The following is a 22,138-nucleotide window of genomic DNA, read 5'->3' as shown; positions in this document are numbered from 1 at the left end:
AAGCTCCTTTTGTGCCTTTCCTGAGATCCGACCCTGGAGCGGATCCCCCTAGCTGCCTCAGGGTTGATGTCTGGGCCCTGGGAGAACAAGGCATTTTCATGCCACAGCAGATTTCCCCACTTAGGAGAACCTGTCTGGAGGTCCTTTCAAGCTAAGGAAACCCCAGCAACCCACCAGTGCCCACAGAGCTAGAGGCAGCCCACAAGGAAATCTTCACTCCTTACCTCTGTCTATCTTGCTCTCATTAATGCTAGGGACTGCAGTGATTGAAGAGTCATTCAGTGAGTGTGTCTCAAGGTGAAGACAAGTATAGGATAGCATGTTCTCAAGCTATGCCATGGGAGGCTGAGAGTGTTATTGTCCCCATTATGCATATAGGTATACTGAGGCTCAGCAAGTTGAACATGCTTGATTTCATTCAACAAGGAATCAGGTTGTGCAGCTTGGATGGAAACCGAGACCTGACAGGTTGAAATGTTTGAATTTGGCATTGCAATTCAAGGCAATTTGAGCTGCAGAGTACCCTCAGCCACTGCCCTTCATCTCCTGGGACTCCTCTGACCAAGTCCAGCTTGAGTCCAATCTCCCTCATCAAATACAAAGATGTCTGCCAGCCAGCAGTTAGCCAGGTTGCATAAATTCCAAGAATGCTTTCAGCTCTTGGCTTCATCATTCTTTTTGCTATAGAAGAGTCCTTTTCTTTATAGATCATCAAGCCAAAATCAAAAAGCTGGTTGGAGGACTAGATTACCATTGGTTGGAAAAGAAACAAAAGCATTTATTTATAACTCTCCATAGACTTATTACATATGTATTTCCTTAAATAGGCTGAAAATACATCTCTATCTAGGAAGAGGCAACTAAAAATTTTACCAGTGAAACTCAGTTCTGGCAGGTAGGGCATTTTTCTTCAAACTTCATTTTAGAACCTATGAACTATGTGGATCTATTGCCTGTGAGAAGAAAAAGGACATGAATGTAAAATCATTGGCTCTTCTTTCATGAGTCTTCTTCTGAAAATCAACCTGTTAAAATTTACAACCAGCCTCTCTACCAATCTTTCACACAACAGGAACCAGGGATTACTTTTTTTTAATGGGAAAACATTGACATGACCACGGTCACTAATTTTGTATGGAAGCATATCCGTGCCTAATGTCTCTTCCTTTCCCTCACCGCCACCACACCTTGGTGATAATGCTTATGCATGTGTCCATTCATCTCTCTCTCCACCTCTTTCACCATCCACGCAGAGGTCACTTATCTGTGCAGATTGACACTTAACCTTTCCAGGAGCAACCATGCTTTCTGTTCCTGGTGGAGGATATTCCTTTTCTTTTGAGCATTATTTTTATGCATGAACAAGAACATTTTCAAGGCTAACAAGGAGTGGGTCTTCTCTTCTTTCTATGATGAGAAATAAAGGCAACATGATAGATCCCTCTGTACATGGTGATAGGATTTCAATGTATATCATTCTTCTGATAAAATTCAGTTACTAACTTATGCCCTGGGCAAATGTGCAAAGATTTGTTACTTCATTTTCTCAATACAAAGGGCAGGTGTATATTTAAAAAATGAAGCTTTTATTTTGACTTTTGATGGCCTCACCAATAGCATGGGTTGTCCCTAGGCTAGGGTTCAATTCAGAGCTACACCTGCCGGCCTATGCCACAGCCATATCCATGCCCACACTGGATCCAAGATGCATCTGCATCTTAATCCACAGCTCATGGATGCTTAACCAAATGAGCAAGGCCAGGGTTCAAACCTGCTTCCTCATGGATAGTACTTGGGTTCATTACTACAGAGATACAAGGGCCACTCAAATTTGATGACCTCTTCTCTACTTTTTGAAATTGGAGTGTACAAATGTATGATTTTCAGGAAAAAAATGCATCCTACAGGTGTACAACGTCTAAGGTTGACTGTCTTGCCACCAGCCTGATCATTTTCCAGATGGGAGAACTGAGATCCAGGGCACTGCCTTACCTTCTAGGTTGGCCTGTGTCCACATCCAGCTCCAGACTGCCATCAGCCCTTGGATTGCCCCAAAAGCAGTGCTCAGGTGAGATCTTTGAGCATGGAAAAGAGCCATCAGAGAGCAGGGCATTCTAGAACCTGGTGGGCCTTGCCCTCCCCCAGCCCTATCAGCCATCTTCTCCCTTTTTTTATGTCCCCTAAATTAATATTTTATTCCCCATATTGGCTGTCAGTTTACCTACAAGGATAAATTCATCTCTTATATTTTCTGGTACCTTGATGAGAAGGTATTATACATGAGAATTATCAATTCATCATACCACTTAGCACTCAACAGCATAAGGGTCCCTAAACCTGATAACTGAGATTCTTTTTTTTTCTTTTTTCCCTTTTGTTACTACTCAAAAGAATTTATCACATCTGTAGTTACATAATGATCATAACATTCTGATTTCATGGGATTTCTATCCCACAGTCCAAGCACATCCCCCCACCCACCAATATATCTCCTTTGGAGACCATAAGTTTCTCAATGTCCGTGAGTCAGCATCTGTTCTGCAAAGAAGTTCTGTCTGTCCTTTCTTCAGATTCCACATGTCAGTGAAAGCATTGGGTGTTGGTGTCTCATTGTATGGCTGACTTCACTTAGCATGATAGTTTCTAGGTCCATCCATGTTGCTAAAAATGCCAGTATTTCCTTCCTTTTCATGGCTGAGTAATATTCCATTGTGTATATGTACCACATCTTCTGGATCCACTCCTCTGTCGATGGACATTTAGGTTGTTTCCATGTCTTGGCTATTGTAAATAGTGCTGCAATGAACATCAGAGTACATGTGTCTTTGCAAGTCGTGGTTTTCTCTGGATAGATGCCCAGGAGTGGGATTGCTGGATCCAATGGGAGCTCTATGTTTAGTTTTCTGAGGAATCTCCATACTGCTTTCCACAGTGGTTGCACCAATTTACAATCCCACCAACAGTGTAATCGGGTTCCTTATTCTCCACCCCCTCTCCAGCACTTCTTGTTTGTAGACTTTTGGATGATGGCCATTCTGGCTGGTGTAAGGTGGTACCTCAGAGTGGTTTTGATTTGCGTGTCTCTAATAATGAGTGATGTTGAACATCTCTTCATGTTTCTCAGCCATCCGTATGTCTTCTTTGGAGAACTGTCTGTTTAGATCTTCTGCCTATTTTTTGATGGGGTTGTTAGTTTTTTTGGTATTGAGCTGCAGAAGGTGTTTATAAATTTTGGAGATGAATCCCTTGTCCGTCAATTCACTTGCAAAGATTTTCTTCCATTCTGTGGGTTGTCTTTTGTGTTGTTTAGGGTTTCCTTTGTTATGGAGACACTTTGAAGTTTGATTAGGTCCCATTTGTTTATTTTTCTTTTTATTGTCAATACTCCAAGAGGTGGATCTGATAAGATGTTGCTGTCATTTATGTCAGAAAGTGTTTAGCCTAAGTTTTCCTCTAAGAGTTTTATAGTGTCTGGACTTATCTAGGTCTTTATCTATTTGGAGTTTATTTTTCTGTCTTGTGTTGGGAGTGTTCCAATTTCATTCTTTTCCATGTGGCTGTCCAGTTTTTGCAGCACCACTTCTTGAACAAGCTGTCCTTTCTCCATTGTATATCCTTGCCTACAAGGATGAGTTGGCTCCTAGGTACGTGGGTTTAATTCTGAGTTTTCTGTCCTGTAACACTGAATCATGGGGACAATGAAATCCCCAACAGTTAATCTCCCAAAAGGGAAGGATTCCTTGTTAAAAGATGGAAGAGTGAGCCCTCACACCTTTGCTGTCTCGGGCTGATGTGGGCTGGCCTACAAGGACAGATGTGGTCTCATGAAGCCACCACAGAAGCCTATGTATCCCAAAGAACCAAGGCCCAAAACACCCTGAAAACATCCCAGGAGAAGGTCCACAACCTCCAGGAGAAACTCATGGTTGGGCTGAAGGAAAACATTTATCTTCAGCAACGTCTGGGAAAGCTCTGCCAGGAAATAGAGGGATAGAAGCTGAGAACACGGGTCCCAAGGTGATGAAAAGATGTGCTAGACCATTTACACACATGGAGGTTGTGTGTAATGAGGGATAAAGTGAGCCAGCTAACATCTCTGGTCAAAAGCACCCTGAAGACCATCCATTGGCCTGAGCCCTGGGAAACAGAGGGAACCCAAGATGTGGACAAAGACCATCCAATGGAATGGCTTCCATAAGCCCATCTGAAGTATCATTTTGATGTTGGGCACAGGAAAGTGTCCTTGCAATGGAATGAATGAGAAATCAAGGCCATCACTGGAAAACTGTATGAAGACCATCAAATCAATGGAGAGCTGGTGGGACAAGTGCAATATCTCCAAGCCAAGTGAGCGTCCTTGAAGGCAGATAACAAGCAGCTGAAAAGGGAGATTCAACACTTGGTTCCAACTCAGGATGCTTCCTCAATTACATGAAGAGCACCTCCAGCTGTTGCTGAGAAGATCCATTGAGGAGGAAGCTTGTTGCCTAGCCTTCCAGAAGAAATGTCCACAGGTGTTAGATGCCTGGGCTTTGTGTGTCAGCAGGGCAGAGTCTACAAGAAGAGAGTGGAAGACATGGGCAGAGAGTTGGCCAGGACTGCTGTCTCTTACAAGAATGATATCATCTTCTATGAGATGAAAGACCAAGAAAGAAAGATGGCAGCTCTGTGCACCAAGAGACAGTTCCTGGAACTCAGAAATGAAAAGGCTGCCAGGAGACAAAGGCTGGCCCACCTCCAATTCGAGCTCCAGCATTTCCTGAGCAGGGCTGCGGTGCCTGCTCTTCCACACAGGGCCCATAGGTGCCCACAAGTCTCAGGGAAACAGCTTACTCATCAGGTCCCCCAGGAAGCAGGAAGGTCACATCGGGATGGCTCAGGCTTCCCAAGTCCCATGCAAGGTTGATTCCCTGGTGAGACCAGCTGGGTCTAAACACCCACTGCCACCATGAGGCCGACACCTGTGACTTCTCCCGAGACAAGGAGATTGGATTTCTCCCTTTCCAGTCCAACTGCTATATTTCACTAATGCTCTAATACCACCCAATTGAATCTGTTGGCATTAGAGTGCCTCATTACTATTGGCTCAAAGAGGGATACTTTTAGTATCTTTCTCAGGAATACCTGCATTTCAGGTTCCTGGGCCCTCACATTGAAAGTGTTTAAGGATTTTATTTTGATTTCAATACAAGGTCCACTTTTCATTAAACCATGGTTGCCAATTCACATTGATCTTTCTAATCTTTTTTTTAATTTTTTATTTTTTTTAATTTTTTTATTTTTATTTTTTCCCTCTGTACAGCAAGGGGGTCATGTTATCCTTACATGTATACATTACAAGTACATTTTTCCCCCACCCTTTCTTCTGTTGCAACATGAGTATCTAGACAAAGTTCTCAATGCTATTCAGCAGGATCTCCTTGTCAATCTATTACAAGTTGTGTCTGATAAGCCCAAGCTACCAATCCCTCCCACTCCCACCCCCTCCCCCTCCCATCAGGCAGCCACAAGTCTCTTCTCCAAGTCCATGATTTTCTTTTCTGAGGAGATGTTCATTTGTGCTGGATATTAGATTCCAGTTATGAGTGATATCATATGGTATTTGTCTTTGTCTTTCTGGCTCATTTCACTCAGTATGAGATTCTCTAGCTCCCTCCATGTTGCTGCAAATGGCATTATGTCATTCTTTTTTATGACTGAGTAGTATTCCATTGTGTATATATACCACCTCTTCCAAATCCAATCATCTGTCAATGGACATTTGGGTTGTTTCCATGTCCTGGCTATTGTGAATAGTGCTGCAATGAACATGCAGATGCACGTGTCTCTTTTAAGTAGAGTTTTGTCCGGATAGATGCCCAAGAGTGGGATTGCGGGGTCATATGGAAGTTCTATGTATAGATTTCTAAGGTATCTCCAAACTGTTCTCCATAGTGGCTGTACCAGTTTACATTCCCACCAACAGTGCAGGAGGGTTCCCTTTTCTCCACAGCCCCTCCAGCACTTGCTATTTGTGGATTTATTAATGATGGCCATTCTGACTGGTGTGAGGTGATATCTCATGGTAGTTTTGATTTGCCTTTCTCTTATAACCAGCGATGTTGAGCATTTTTTCATGTGTGTTGGCCATCTGTATATCTTCTTTGGAGAAATGTCTATTCAGGTCTTTTGCCCATTTTTCCATTGATTGATTGGCTTTTTTGCTGTTGGGTTGTATAAGTTGTTTATATATTCTAGAGATTAAGCCCTTGTCCATTGCATCATTTGAAACTATTTTCTCCCATTCTGTAAGTTGTCTTTTTGTTTTCTTTTGGGTTTCCTTTGCTGTGCAAAAGCTTTTCAGTTTGATGAGGTCCCATGGGTTTATTTTTGTTCTAATTTCTATTGCTTTGGGAGACCCCGATCTTTCTAATCTTAATGCTTTGTTGTATAGGAGAGGGATTATTGGAAATTGGTAAAAGTAACTTCATCTTTCACCTCATTTATTGTTACTGTATTCTTGTTTTGCTTAGTTTCTTTTGTTTGTTTGCCTTGGTTTTTGTATTTACAGATGCAAAAGAAGGCCAAAAAAAAACCCAAGCCCAATACCTTCCAATGCTTTTCCCTCCCTTTCTCATGGCACCAGTGAGGCCTTCTCCCATCTGGCTCTGATCATCGGGGGCTTTTGTGGATAACCCCAACCCTGGCTTATTCCCTCTTTGGAGCACCTGCACTGACCATTCTGCATGCTGGCATATCATTCATATGGTCCAGTCTCAGCTCAAAGGCCATGTCCTCCAGGAAGACTATTCTGTCCACTGTGGTGAAAGGGGTTGCCCTCCCCAGAGGCCATCCCTATCACGCATTGCCTTCAATGCACGACGGCTGGGATGGGATATTTGCTCTTTGCTGATGGCTTAAGTGTCTTTTCCTACAGGTACCCTCCAACTGGAGAGCAGCCTGCAGCTCTGTGGTGCTGGGAACTTGTCAGGCTTGGGGAACAATTTATCACAGCATACAGGAAAGTATGTAGTTGGGAAATCAGCAGGCTCCAAATGGATGGAACAAGGCAATTTTGAAAAATGCATGGGCCTAGGGACTTCCATCTCTACCCCAGCACCTAGAGAATGACACCAGGGAACACTGTACTCAAGGTGGATCAAACACAACCAGGCCAACCTCAGAGACCCTCCTCACGTTCAGACCAGAAAGGAGAGAAGGGCTCTCCAGGGTGTGGTCCCCTGTGTCTATCAGGTCATCCCATTCCTTCCCTCCCCCCTACCACAGCCAGAATCCAACTTCCTCTCACAGCTCTGACTTCTGAGAAGAAAACTCATGAACTGGATTTGAGTGGAATCTTTGGAGGGAAAGGTAGAAGGCTCATGGGTACTCCTCAATGATAAGATGTGCCTTTTTCTGGTGAGATGATGTTAGGCTGTTTCAGATGGGTGATAATACGTGTGTGTGTGTGTGTGTGTGTGTGTGTGTGTGTGTGTAGTTTTTGCATTTGTGCACACATGTGGATGGTTATATCACAACACAGATGAGTATGAATACACAGATTCTCATACATACACATAAAAATAATAAATAAAATACATCATATATATGTTACGAAGTAATATATATTCATTTTATCCAGCAGAATTTCAGCATCCTTTCAAAGCAAACCACTCTGCAGTTTACAACAGGAGACTAACTGGGCTCTGCATTTTTCTCTTTATCTGCTCTCCTGTGGCATATGGATATTTGGGGGGATGGGTAGTGTCTGAGCCTTATGTTCAGCCTAGGCCTGAGGTATAGATAGCATCACTGGGTGCTGTACCCCCTGCTCTGGTCCAGGGATAGAACCAGCAATGCCACAGAACCATGCCAGATCATGAACAAAGTCTGCCACAGCAGGAACACCAAATGACCTGTTTTGAGAGTAAGAATATTTTGACCACCAAGAAAGGGTTCCATAAAATTCTGGCTGTGATCACTCCTCAAAGGAGTCAAGGAGGCATGTGATTAAACAACCCAGCTTGGGTAACAGTCACTAACAGGGATGCACCAGAGGCTCCAGGTCCTGTGGCCGGATGTGTAAATGCACACAAACCCACCCAACTCACATAGCAACCATCTGTGTATTACAATGGTTCCCACTGGTCACATGGGGAAAATGAGGCTGGGAGCATCAGATACCTGGTGGTCAGAAAGACCAGATTGAGAGGACAGAAGGCCTGTCTCTGGACCCCACATTCCTAACCAAGTCTCTCAACATGTGGTACCTGAGAAGTAGTATCATCCCCTCCGATTCCCAACTTGGGGTTGTCTGTGTTTTGGCTAACCCATGTCACCTGGAAGATCCCAGTCCAGATGTCTCTCAAAGCTGTGCCACAGGACTTCCCATCATGGCTCAGCAGAAGGGAATCTGACTAGTACCAAGGGGGCATGTGGTCAGCCCTTGGCATTGCTCATTAGGCTGAGGATACAGCATTGCAGTGACCTGTGAATTGGGTCAGAGACACGGCTGGGATCTGATGTTGCTGTCCCTGTAGTGTCTGCAGTCATGTTCTCATGCAAACCCCTCAGAGGCTGACAGTGTAATTGATCCCACTGTGCAGACAAGGATACTGAGGCTCAGCAAGGAGGACATGCTTGATATCATACACCGAGGAAGCAGGTGGTGGAGCTTGGATGGGAACCCAGACCTGACAGGTTGATAAGTCTGGATCTTGCCATTCCAATGCAAGGCTTTTTGAGCTGAGGGGTACCCCCAGCCACAGCCTTTCATCCCCTTGGAGTCCTCTGATTAAGGTCACCTGCACTCCAAGGTCTCTTGGCATATACACACAAGTCAGCATGCTAGCGGTTAGCCAGGTTGCCTAAAACACAAGGATGATTTCCGCTCTGAGCTTCATCATTCATTTTGCTATGGAACAGTCCTTTTCTTTATAGGTCATCAAGCCAAAAGCAAAAAGGAAGGGGCAGCTAAAAATGGTGCCAGTGAAACTCAGCTCTGGCAGGTAGGGCTTTGTTCTTCAAACTCCGTTTTTGGACCTTTGAACTATGTGGATCTATTGCCCATGAAAAGAAAAAGAACAAGAATGTATAATCATTGGCTATCCCTTCATGAGTCTTCTTCTGAACAATCAACAAGTTAAATGGTACAACCAGCCTCTCCACCAGTCTTTCACACAACAGGCACCAAGGATTTCTTTTTTTAAATGGATAACCATTGACATGCCCATGGTCACCAATTTCATATGAAAACATATCCATACATAAGGTCTCTCTTCTTTTCCCTCACCACCACCACACCTCGGTGGTAATGCTTATGCATGAGTCCATCCATCTCTCTCTCCACATATTTCACCATCCACACAGAGGTCACAGAGCACCCGTGCAGATTGACACTTCACCTTTCCAGGATCAATGGTGATTTCTGTTCCTGGTGGAGTATTTTTCCATTCTTTTGAGCACTATTTCTTTGCACGAAGCAGAACTTTTTCAAGAACTAAAGGGGAGCTGCAATTTCTTTCTTTCTCTGATGAGAAAAAAAGGCTACACAGTAGATCCCTCTGTACACGGTGATAGGATTTCAACAGATATCATTCTTTCGATAATATTCAGTTACTAAAATAAGCCCTGTTCAAAATGCAAAGATTCTTTAATTCACTGCCTCAATACCAACAGGAGGTCAGTTGTATCTTAAAAAAAATTCTTTTTGACTTTTGAGGGCCTCACCCATGGCCTGGGTAAGTTCCTAGTCTAGGGGTCAATTCGGAGTTACACTTGCCAGCCTATGCCTCAGCCATGCAGTTTATGAGGTGCATCTGCAACCTAATCCACAGCTCAGGAATCCTTAACCCACTGAGCAAGTCCAGGGATCAAACCCACTTCCTCATAGATAGTACTTGGGTCCAGTACACCTCAGCAAAATTGGGCACTCCATTTTTATGTCTTCCCCTTCTGTACATTTTGAAATTGGAGTGTACGAATGTATAATTTTCAGGAAGAAAAATGCACACTACAGGTGGACAATGTCTAAGGTTTTCTGTCTTGCCACCAGCCTGATCATTTTCCAGATGGGAAAACTGACACCCAGCAGAGCCATGGCACTGTCTGACATTCCAGGTTGGCCCATTGCCACCTCCAGCTCCAGGCTGCAATCAGACCTTGGCTCACCCCAAATGCATTGCCCAGGTTAGATCACTGAGAAGGGAGAAAAGCCATCAGAGAGCAGGGCATTCTAGAACCTGGCAGGCCTTCCACTCCCTCAGCATTAAGGGGCATCTGCCCTGGTTGCCAGGCACCTGTGTGTTAGGGTGGCAGAGTTCCATGGGGTCCGCTGTGGCCCATGGTCAGAGGCAGAGCTGTGTTGCCTGTGGGGCCAGAGATGCCTGTGGCCTGCCAACAAAATATTTCGGCTTGAGCACGTGGAGCTTCTGGGGAATGATCTTCTGGTGGTGTCTTACACCTTGAGAGGAATTTTGGGTCTCCTGGGGCTCCCCTGGAAGACCCAAATCTGGGATGCTCTGCTGGTCTGTGTCATCCAGAGCAGGCATCCTTTAGCAAGGGGAAGAGAGCAGGCCAAGTGGAGTTCTGTCCAGGCTGAAGTCTACAGAAATGTCAGGGGGAATAACAGACTGATGGCCAGAGGCATTGAAGCACTCCAGTCACCGATCTCGAGGCAAGCGTTCACATGTTGCAAAGTCTGTGCTTGGCAGTACTTCATCCAAACCCCAACAGGCCTTCTCCCAAAGGGGAAGGCTTTCTTGGAAAAGGACAGAAGAGTGAGCCCTCTTGACCTGGCTGTCTCAGGCTGATGTGGGCTCACCACCAAGTAAAGATCTGGTCCCTTGGAGCCACCTCAGAAGCCTATAAATCCCAAGGGACCAAGGCCCAAAACACCCTGATAACACACCATAAGAAGGTCCAATACCTCCAGGAGAAACTCATGGTTGGGCTGAAGAATAACACTCATTTTCAAAAATGTATGGAGCAGCTCTGCCATGAAATGGAGTGATGGAAGCAGAGAACAAGGGTCCCAAAGGGACAAAAAGATGTGTTGGAAAGTATACATGCACGGAGGCAGCAGGACCTGGAGGAGAAAGGGAGCCAGCTGACATTGGTCAAAAGCACCCTGAAGACCATCCATTGGCCTGAGCCTTGGAAAGCAGAGGGAACCGAGATGCGGATAATGAACATCCCCCAGCAGGGCTGCTGGAACCTGATATGAAGCATTACATTGACGCTGGGCACAGAAAAATCCCCCAAACCCAACACCTTCCAATGCCTTACCCTCCCTTTCTCTTTGCATCAGAGAGGCCTAATCGCATCTGGCTCTGACCATCCGGGGGCTTCTGTGGAGAAATCCAATATTACCTTATTCCCACCTTGGGGGACCTGCACTGGCCATTCTGCCTGCTGGCATTTCCCCATGGCTGGTGCTGTATCATCCAGTCTCAGCTTAAAGGCCACGTCCTCCATGAAGTCTTCTCTGTCCACAAAGGTGAAAGGGATGGTCCTCCCAGAGGCTCTGCCTGTCACACAGTGCTTTTAGTGCACAACTGCTAGCCAGTGTCACTCCCATTGTTCTTTTCTGATGGCATTAGTATCTGTAGCTACAGGTCACCTACAACTGGATGGTAGCCTGCATCTCTGGGACTGGGACCTTGTCGGGCTTGGGGAACCCTTTAGCCCAACATGCAGGACAGAGGGTAGGTGGGAAATCGGCAGGGTCTGAATGGAAGGAGGATGGCAGTTTTAAAAAATGCTTGGGCCTATGGAGTTCCATCTCTATGCCAGTGCCTAGAGGAAGACTCCAGGGCACACTGTGCTCAAGGTGGATCAAACACAAGGGCCACCTCAGAGGCCCTCCTCACGTTCAGACCAGATCAGAGAGAAGGGCTCTCCAGGGTGTGTATTGGGCCACCCCATTCATTCCTTCACCCCCACCCCAGCCAGAATCCACCTTCCTCTCACAGCTCTGACTTCTGAGAAGAAAGCTCATGAACTGGATTGGAGTGGATTCTTGGAGGGAAAGGTAGAAGTCTCACAGTTACTCCTCAATGATTAAATATCCCTTTCTCTGGTGAGATGATGTTAGGCTGTGTTATATGGGTGATGCAAGGGTGTGTGTGTGTGTGTGTGTGTGTGTGTGTGTGTGTGTGTGTGTGTGTGTGTTTATGTCCAAGTGTGCACACATGTGGATGGATGTATCATATTAGAGGTGTATGGATACACCCATCCCTGTACATAAAAGTTAATAAATAAAATACATCATATATATGTTACAATGTAACATATATTCCTTTTCTCCAGGAAAAGATTAGCATCCTTTCAGAGCAAACCACTCTGCGGTTTACAACAGGAGACTGACTGGATTCTTCATTTTTCTCTTTCTCTGCTCTACCTGTGGGATGTGGAATTTTGGTGGCCAGAGGTAGTTTCTGGGCCATAAGTGCAGCCTAGGCCATAAGTGCAGTATAGATAGCAACGCTGGCTTCTGGACCCCCTGATCTAGTCCAGGGATAGAACCAGCAATGACACAGAGACACACCAGATCTTGAAGCCACTGCCACAGAGGGAACACCTAATGACCTGTTTTGAGAGGATGCATATTTGGCCCACCAAGGAAAGGATCCATAAAATTCTGGCTGTGATCACTCCTCAAAAGAGAGTCAAGAAGGCATGTGAGTAAACACCCCAGCTTGGGCCACAGTCATTACTGGGGATGCACCAGAGGCTCCAGAGCCTGTGTTTGGGTGCATAAATGCACACAAACCCACCCTATTCTATAGAAGCTGTCTGTGTATTACAATGGTTTCCACTGGTTGCATGGGGAAACAGGCTGGGGGATGACCCTGTCCTTGGATCACATAACCAGTGGTTGGCAAGCCCAGAATGAGATGTCAAAAGGCCTGTCTCTGGACCCCACACTCCAAACCAAGTCTCCCAGTGTGGGGTACCTTAGGAGCAGGATCATCCCCCCCACCTTGCAACTTGGGGTTTTCTGTGTTTTGGCTGACCCATGTCATCCAGAAGATCCCAGTCCAGAGGTCTCCCAAACCTGTGCCACAGGAGTTTGCATCATGGCTCAGCAGAAGGGAATCTGACTAGTAACCATGAAGGCATGGGGTCAATCCTTGACATCGCTCAGTAGGCTGAGGATCCAGCATTGCCATAACCTGTGATTTGGGTCGTGGACACAGCTCGGATCTGGCGTTTCTCTCCCTATTGTGCCTACTGGTGGCCGCAGCTCTGATTCCACCCACAGGCTGGGAACTTCCAGTTGCCATGGGCATGGCCCTATGAGAATGAAATAACCTCCAAAATCTACACCATACTAGCAACCAGAGCCACGGCAGTGAAAATGCCACATCCTAAACTGCTGAGCTATCATGGAAAGGATTGGTATCAGTTCGAGAGGCAATGTTTTTGGCCCTATTACAGATCCACAAAATCAGAAGGCATGGAGGTGGGTTCCAGTGCTCCAGGTGGTGAGAAGGCCCTCTGAGGGATTCTGACAGATGCTCAAGTTTCAGAATCTTCACTTGAGCCCTTACTAAGAGACATTGATTTGTGAAGTGAACACAACTTACAGCTTCAGAGACATGGACATGCTCAGATGTTAACTGGGCTCAACACAGTTCACACAGGGCCAGCATACATCTCCCCCACAGGCACTCCAATGTGGCCTGAGGGGTCAGTATGAGAATCAATGAGAAGAAATTTGGGACACCTTGAAATCGCCCCTCCCCCCAATTCACCCTCTGCCCTAGAATGAACCTAGTTTCAAAAGAGTTGGGTCCAGGACTACTTTGCTGGAAAAAGCAACCACTTTCCTCTCAACTTTGATTTCTCTTTTGTTTGCCGGCCACTCCTGTGGCATGTGTGGAAAGTTCCAGGCCAGAGCTGGGGCCTAGGCCACAGCCACACCTAGCCACACCTGCGACCTACCTCACAGCCTGTGGCAATACTGGATCCACCAGCTACTGAGACAGGCCAAGGATTGAACCTGCATCCTCAGAAACCGTGTCAGCTCCTTAATCCCCTGAGCCACAAGGGGATCTCCACATCTTTCCACTTTCTACCTCACTCTTGTTACTGGTAGGGACTGCAGTGAGGGAAGATTCATTCAGTGGTGTGTCTCAAGCTGAAGACTCATATAGGACAGCATATTCTCATGAAACACCCTGTTAGGCTGACAGTGTTATTGTCCCCATTGTCCAGACAGGGATACTGAGGATCAGCAAGGTGAACATGCTTGATGTCATACGAGGAAGCAGGTGGTGGATCATGGATAGAAACCCAGAACTGACAGGTGGAGAAGTCTTGATCTTGCCACTGCAATGCAACACATTTTGAGCTGAGGGGTACCCCCAGCCACAGCCCTTCATCCCCTGGGTGGCCTCTGACCAAGGCCACCTGGAGTCCAATCTCCCTCAGCATATACACACAAGTCAGCCTGCCAGATTTTAGCTAGGTTGCCTAAAACACAAGAATGCTTTAGGCTCTGGGATCCATCATACATTTTGCTCTGGAACAGTTCTTTTCATTACAGGTCATCAAGCCAAAGCCAGAAAGTCCGTTGGAAGACTAGACTACCATTTTTGGGAAAGGAAACAAAAGCATATATTTATACCTCTTCCTATATCTCTGTAAACTTATTACATATGTATTTCCTTTAAAAGGCTGAATAATCATCTCTATCTAGGAAGATGCAAGTAAAAATGGTACCAGTGAAACTCAGTTCTGGCAGGTAGGGCTTTGTTCTTCAAACTCCATTTTTGGACCTTTGAACTATGTGGATCTATTGCCCATGAGAAGAAAAAGGAAAAGAATGTAAAATCATTGGCTATACTTTCATGCATCTTCTTCTGAACAATCAACCGGTTAAATGGTACAACCAGCCTCTCCACCAATCTTTCACACAACAGGAACCAGGGATTTATTTTTTAATGGGAAACCATTGACATGCCCTCGGTCACTAATATCTGTACCCAATGTCTCTCTTCCTTTCCCTCTGTCCAACCACACCTCAGTGATAATGCTTATGCATTAGTCCATCCATCTCTGTCCACTGCTTTCATCATTCACACAAAGGTCACAGAGCACCTGTGCAGATTGACACTGCACCTTTCCAGGAGCAAAGTTTCTTTCTGTTCCTGGTGGAGGATCTTCCCATTTTTTGAGCATTATTTCTTTTCATGAACCACAACTTTTTCAAGAGCTAAAGGGGAGTGGGTATTTCTCTTCTTTCTGTGATGAGAAATAAGACCACACAATAGATCCCTCTGTACATGGTGATAGGATTTCAATGAATATCATTCTTCTGATACAATTCAGGGCCTAATTTATGCCCTGGGCAAAGATGCAAAGATTCATGGCTTCACTGCCTCAATACCAACAGGAGAGCAGTTCAGGCTTTTAAAAAAAGTTTTATTTTTACTTTTGAGGTCCTCACTCATGGCATGGGGAAGATCCAATGCTAGGGGTAAATTTAGAGCTAAACCTGCCAGCCTACACCACGGCCATGGCCACGGCCATGCAGGATCTGAGATGCATCTGTGACCTAATCTATAGCTCTAGGATCCTTAACCCATTGAGCAAGTCCAGGGATCAAACCCGGTTCCTCATGGATAGTACTTGGGTCCATTACTGCTGAGCCACAAGGGGCACTCTGCTTTGATGACTGCCCATTCTCTACTTTTGGAAATTTGAGTGTACGAATGTATGACTTTCAGGAAAAAAATGTAAACTACAGGTGGACAACATCTAAGGTTGACTGTCTTGCCACCAGCCTGATCATTTTCCAGATGGGAAAACTGACACCCAGCAGAGCCATGGCACTGTCTGACATTCCAGGTTGGCCCATGGCCACATCAATCTCCATGCTGCAATCAGCCTTTGGCTTGCCCCAAATTCAGTGCTCAGATGAGATCACTGAGCAGGGAGCAGAGCCATAAGAGAGCAGGGCATTCTAGAACCTAGAAGGCCTCCCCCTCCCTCAGTGCTAACAGCCATCTGTCCTGGTTGCCAGGCACCTGTGTGTTTGTGTGTCAGAGATTCATGGGGTCAGATTTGGCCCATGGTCAGAGGCAGAGTTGTGGTGCCTGTGGGGCCAGAGAGGGCCTCCTCCTTGAAAAAAATGTTTTGGCTGCCAGCCCTGGAGCTCCTGTGGAACACTCTTCTGGTGGTGTTTGACACCATGAGAGGAGTTTTAGGTCTCCTGGGGCTTCCCTGGGAGATCCCACTCTGGGCCACTCTGCTGGTCCATGTCATCTGGAGTGGATAACCTTTAAGAAGAGGAAGAGAGCCAGCAGAGAAGGGTTCTATCCAGGCAGAAGTCTACAGAATTTTCAGGGTGAAAATGGAACTGAGGGACAAAGCCTTGAAGCCCTCCAGTCACACGCTGTGGAGGAGAGCACCTCCATGCTGCAAAGCCTGTGCATGGCGGCACTTCATCAAATCCCCAACAGGTCATCTCCCAACAGGGAATGTCAGAAGAATGAACCATTTCATATTTGCTGTCTCAGGCTGATGTCGGCTCGACTGCAAGGACAAATCTGGTCCCTTGAAGCCACCTCAGAAGCCTATGTATCCCAAGGGGCCAAGGTGCAAAACGCCCTGAAAACATCCCAGGAGAGTGTCTATAACCTCAAGGAAAAACTCATTGTTGGGCTGAAGGAAATCACTCATCCTCAGCAACATCTGGAATGGCTCTGCCAGGAAATGGAGGGATTGAATCAGAGAACACGGGTCTCGAGTGGACCTAATGATGTGCTGGAATGTTTACATGCATGGAGGTGGTGGGTCCTGGAGGAAAAAGGGAGCCAACTGACATCTCTGGTCAAAAGCACCCTGAAGACCATCCATTGGCCTGAGCCCTGGGAAGCAGAGGGAACCCAAGTTTTGGAGAATGACCATCACCCAGCACATCTGGCTGAAGCACTTCTGAGCATGACATTGATGCTGGGCATGGCAAATAGTCCTTGAATGCCATGAAGGTGAAATCAAGGCCATCTCCAGAAAACTGCCTTAAGATCATCAAATCAATGGAGAGCTGGTGGGACAAGTACAAAGTCTCCAAACTGAGCAAGCGTCCTTGCAGGCAGAGAACACGCAGCTGGAAAGGGAGATTCAGGAGCTTCGGCTCCAAGTCAGGATGCTGCCTCAATTACATGAAGAGAACCTCCAGATGCTCCTGAGAATATCCATTGAGGAGGAAGTTTGTGGCCTAGACTTCCATAAGAAAAGCCCCCAGGTGTTTAGACACCAGGGCTCTCTGTGTCATCAGGGCAGCCTGCAAGAAGATAGCGCCAGACATGGGCAGAGAGTTGGCCAGGCCTGCTGTCTCTTACCAGAATGAGATCCATTTCTATGAGTCAGGAAACTGAGGAAGAGGGATGGCAGATCTGTGAGCCTAGAGACAGCTCCTGGAACTCAGAAGGGAAAACGCTGCCATGAGACAAAGGCTGGCCCACATCCTGTTCGAGCTCCAGACTTTCTGAGCAAGGATGTGGCACCTGCTGTTCCACAAAGGGCCCACAGTTGCCTGCATGTCCCAGGGTGGCCACTCCCTCATCTGGTTCCCCATGAAGCAGGAAGATCACACAGGGAGATCTCCAGCTTCCCAAGTCCCATGCTGGTTGGATACCCTGGTCAGACCAGCTGGGTCTAAACACCCACAGCCACCATGAGGCCGACACCTGTGACTTCTCCCGAGACAAGGAGATTGGATTTCTCCCTTTCCAGTCTAACTTCTCTCTTTCACTGATGCTCTCAAGCCACCCAGTTGAGTCTGATGTCATTAGAGTGCCTCGTTAGTATTGGCTCAAATAGGGATTCATTTAGTATCATACTCAGGAACACCTGCATTTCAGGTTCCTGGGCCCTCACAATGAAAGTGTATAAGGATGGTATTTTAATGTCAATAAAAGGTCCATTTTTCATTAAACCATGGTTGCTCTCTCACATTGATCCTTTCAAATCATACAGCTTTGTTGTATATGAGAGGATTTGTTAGAAATTTTTTTTAAATCAGTATTTATTTTTTTTAATTTTTTTTAATATTTTTTTAAAATTTTCCCACTGTACAGCAAGGGGGTCATGTTATCCTTACATGTATACATTACAAGTACATTTTTCCCCCACCCTTTCTTCTGTTGCAACATGAGTATCTAGACAAAGTTCTCAATGCTATTCAGCAGGATCTCCTTGTCAATCTATTACAAGTTGTGTCTGATAAGCCCAAGCTACCAATCCCTCCCACTCCCACCCCCTCCCCCTCCCATCAGGCAGCCACAAGTCTCTTCTCCAAGTCCATGATTTTCTTTTCTGAGGAGATGTTCATTTGTGCTGGATATTAGATTCCAGTTATGAGTGATATCATATGGTATTTGTCTTTGTCTTTCTGGCTCATTTCACTCAGTATGAGATTCTCTAGTTCCATCCATGTTGCTGCAAATGGCATTATGTCATTCTTTTTTATGGCTGAGTAGGATTCCATTGTGTATATATACCACCTCTTCCAAATCCAATCATCTGTCAATGGACATTTGGGTTGTTTCCATGTCCTGGCTATTGTGAATAGTGCTGCAATGAACATGTGGGTGCAGGTCATTGTTATTTCTTAGCCCTGGAACTGAGCCTCGTAATGTTTATAGCCATGTACCTGGACACATCGCTTTAAATAAAATTACTAACAATGGATGGGTGTCCCCTACTCTTACTGCTTCATTTAAAAATAGGCATAAAATTCAAAATCACCTCTGGAAACCTATTGCTGCCTTAAGTCCAATTATTTTACATAGACCTGATCATAAAGATACTTATTTTGCAAACGTTTGCTTACAAACTCCTTATGCTTTTCTCCTTTCAATATCTGTTGATGTAAAAATTCATAAAAAGGAAAGTATTTTTACTACTCAATGTGATAATTGTACCTTGACAAATTGTATTAGTTCTAATATTGGTAATTATAAGTTTATGCTTATTGTAAAACAGCCTCCATAGGTAAGGATTACTATAAACCTTACTGGTAATTGGTATGATAATCAGGGATTAAGAGCATTACAGCTGCTTAATAATCAGTTAACTAAAACCAAACGGTTTGTTGCTGCTCTTATACTAGGAATTACTGCCTTGATTTCTATAATTACTTCTTTAACTGTAACAGCTGTTACTCTAACAAAACAAGTACATACTGCACCTTTTGCCAATCAATTATCTAAAAATATTACCTTGGCTTTAACTACTCAAGAGATTATTGATAAAAAATTAAGTGAAAAGGTTGATGCTTTGGAAGAAGCAGTTATGGCAATGGGACAGGAAATAATATTTCTTAAAGTCAAATTGGCTCTTCGTTGCCATTCACAATTCAAATGGATTTGTGTTACCCCTCTCCATGAAAATGAGTCCTGTTACCCCTGGAATAAAATTAAAAATCATGTTGAAGGAGTTTGGAATCACTCTGACTTTGGATTGGATATTTCTAAATTACATCAGGAGATGATGGATATAAATCAGGGGAAACAAGCCTCTTGTGCTCAAAATATAGCATCAGATTTGTTCACCAATATTAATAGTTTTGTGGGTCACAAATCTCTTACTTCTATGCTCATTAATCTTTCTGGGTCTGCCTTGCTTCTAATTCTACTCTTGCTGTCCCTCTGAGTTCTCTTTAAAATTATAGGTTGTAATGTTTGACAACTTTCAAATGAATTTCATGCCTTCGTTTGAGAAAATAAAAAAGGGGGATATGTGTGGAGCTGAGAAAATGAAGGGACTTGAGGAAGGGACCCTGCCTGATGGCAGAAAAACCTGAAGGCAGGTTCCTAACAAAGGAAGGGAGCTCACCTGAATGATACAAGCCAAAGGTGGGTTTCTGGTCAGGATAAAAGCCTGCCTGTATGGTGCAAAACTGAGGGCAACCTGAAGCCAGCCTGTACAGTGCAAACCTTAGGGCAGGCCTCAGATTACATGGCTCTGTTGTTGACATTGATGGGGAAGATTTGGAGCTTTCCTGGGAAAGCAATTTTAATGTTTGTTCTGGAGAACATGAATTGTTTCCCTGGTGACCTAGTCATTCCTGTTGTTTTACTTGTTATTCAGTTTTTCCTCAGTCTTTCCTGTTATTTGCTTTTTATTCTTATTTTCCATTCTTATTCTCCTGTGGTGATTTGTGATTTAACAAAATTACAACAATAATATAAAGAGTTCATCCTGATGGACTTTCCCCTATTCAAATCCAATTTTATTCAAAACATAATGCTTATTTACTAACTGGTTATACTGTAAGCTTTAGAAGTTGGAATGTACTACAGACTTAGATAAAGTTAGGCACATATTATTCACTGCCAAAGAAACCTAGCTATGAGAGTTGTCCTTGATTTTAGAAATTTGTAAATTTGTAGCTAAAGTGAAGTTGATTTTCTCATACTGTCCTCCTGCCATGGCACTTTGGAGATAAGCACTGATATAAATACAAGACTTGTGAATGCCACATCCTTATGTCTGTAGCGTTTTAGGAAGCATAATCTGGGAGTGAACCTTTAGAACTTGACCTTCGGATGCACTTTTAATATTGTGGTGAAATTGAAAACTGTCTAGAAAAAACAGTCATCTATGCCAACAAAATTTGAGCACTCCATCTTTCTGAAAGAAGGGACAAAGAGGTTGTTTCCATGTGCATTCACTGACACTGTCCATCCCAATGGTATGCGCTTCCCTGGCTGCTGAAGCTGGAGTCTGTAATTCTACGTTGGCCTGTGAACATATCCAGCTCCAGGCTGCAATCACACCTTGGCTTGCCCAAAAGGCAATGCTCAGGTCAGATCACTGAGCAAAGAGAAACCCATCAGAGAGCATGGAATTCTAGAACATGGTTGGCTGCCCCTCCCCCAGCCCTAACGGCCATGTGCCCTGGTTGCCAGGAACCTGTGTGTTAGGGTGGCAGAGTTCCATGGGGTCAGTTGTGGTCCAAGGTCAGAGGTAGAGCTGTGGTGCCTGTGGGGCCAGAGAGGGCCAGCTGCCTGCCAACAAAATATTTTTGCTTCTGACCCTAGAGCTCCTGGGGGATGCTCTGCTGGTGGTGTTTGAAACCTTGAGAGGAGTTCTGGGTCTTCTGGGGCTTCCCTGGGAGCCCCAATCTGGGCAACTCTCCTGGTCTTGGCCATCTGGAGGGGTCGTCCTTAAAGAAGAGGTAGAGAGCCACCCAAGAGGGGTTCTATCCAGGCTGAAGTCTACAGAAAAGTCAGGGGGAAGATTGGAGTGATAGCCTGAGACTTTGAAGCCCTCCAGCCACACGCTGTGGAGGCCAGCACTCCCATGTTGCAAAGCCTGTGCTTGGAAGCACTTTATCAATCCCCATCAGGTCATCTCCCAACAGGGAAGGCTTTCTTGGAAAAGGATGGAAGAGAGAGCACTCTCACCTTTGCTGTCTCAGGCTGCTGTGGTCTCACCTACAAGGACAGATACAGTCCCTTGCAGCCACCACAGAAGCCTACAAATCCCAAGGGACCAAGGCCCAAAACATCCTGAAAACATCCCAGAAGTTCCACCACCTCATGGAGAAACTCATGGTTGGGCTGAAGGAAAACACTCATCTTCAGCGAAGTCTGGAATGGCCCTTCCAGAAAATGGAGGGATGGAAGCAGAGAATTCGGGTCCCGAGGTGACAAAAAGATGTGCTGGAACATTATAACACAGAGGGGGCAGCATGTCCTGGAGGAGAAATGGAGCCAGCTGACATCTCTGGTTAAAAGCACCTTGAGGACCATCCATTGGCCTGAGGCCTGGGAAGCAGAGGGAACCCAAGATGCAGATGATGACCATCCACTGGCACAGCTGCTGGAAGCCCACATGAAGCATCGAATGGATGCTGGGCATGGCAAAGTCTCCCTGCAACATTGTGAAGTATAAATCAAGACCAGCTCCAGAAAACTGCCTGAAGACCATCAAATCAATGGAGACCTGGCGGGATAAGTACAAACTCTCCAAAATGATCGTGTGTCCTGCAGGCGGAGAACACGCAGCTGGAAAGGGAGATTCAGGAGCTTCAGCTCCAACTCAGGATGCTGCCTCAACTACATGAAGAGAACCTCAAGCTGCTCCTAAGAAAATCCACTGAGGAGGAAGCTTGTGGCATAGCCTTCAGAAGAAATGCCCC

This window comes from Phacochoerus africanus, chromosome 1 (genome assembly GCF_016906955.1).
Source record: "Phacochoerus africanus isolate WHEZ1 chromosome 1, ROS_Pafr_v1, whole genome shotgun sequence".
In the NCBI taxonomy this organism is placed as follows: Eukaryota; Metazoa; Chordata; class Mammalia; order Artiodactyla; family Suidae; genus Phacochoerus; species Phacochoerus africanus.
The sequence above is the reverse complement of the archived record's forward strand: the minus strand, read 5'-3'. Positions refer to the sequence as shown.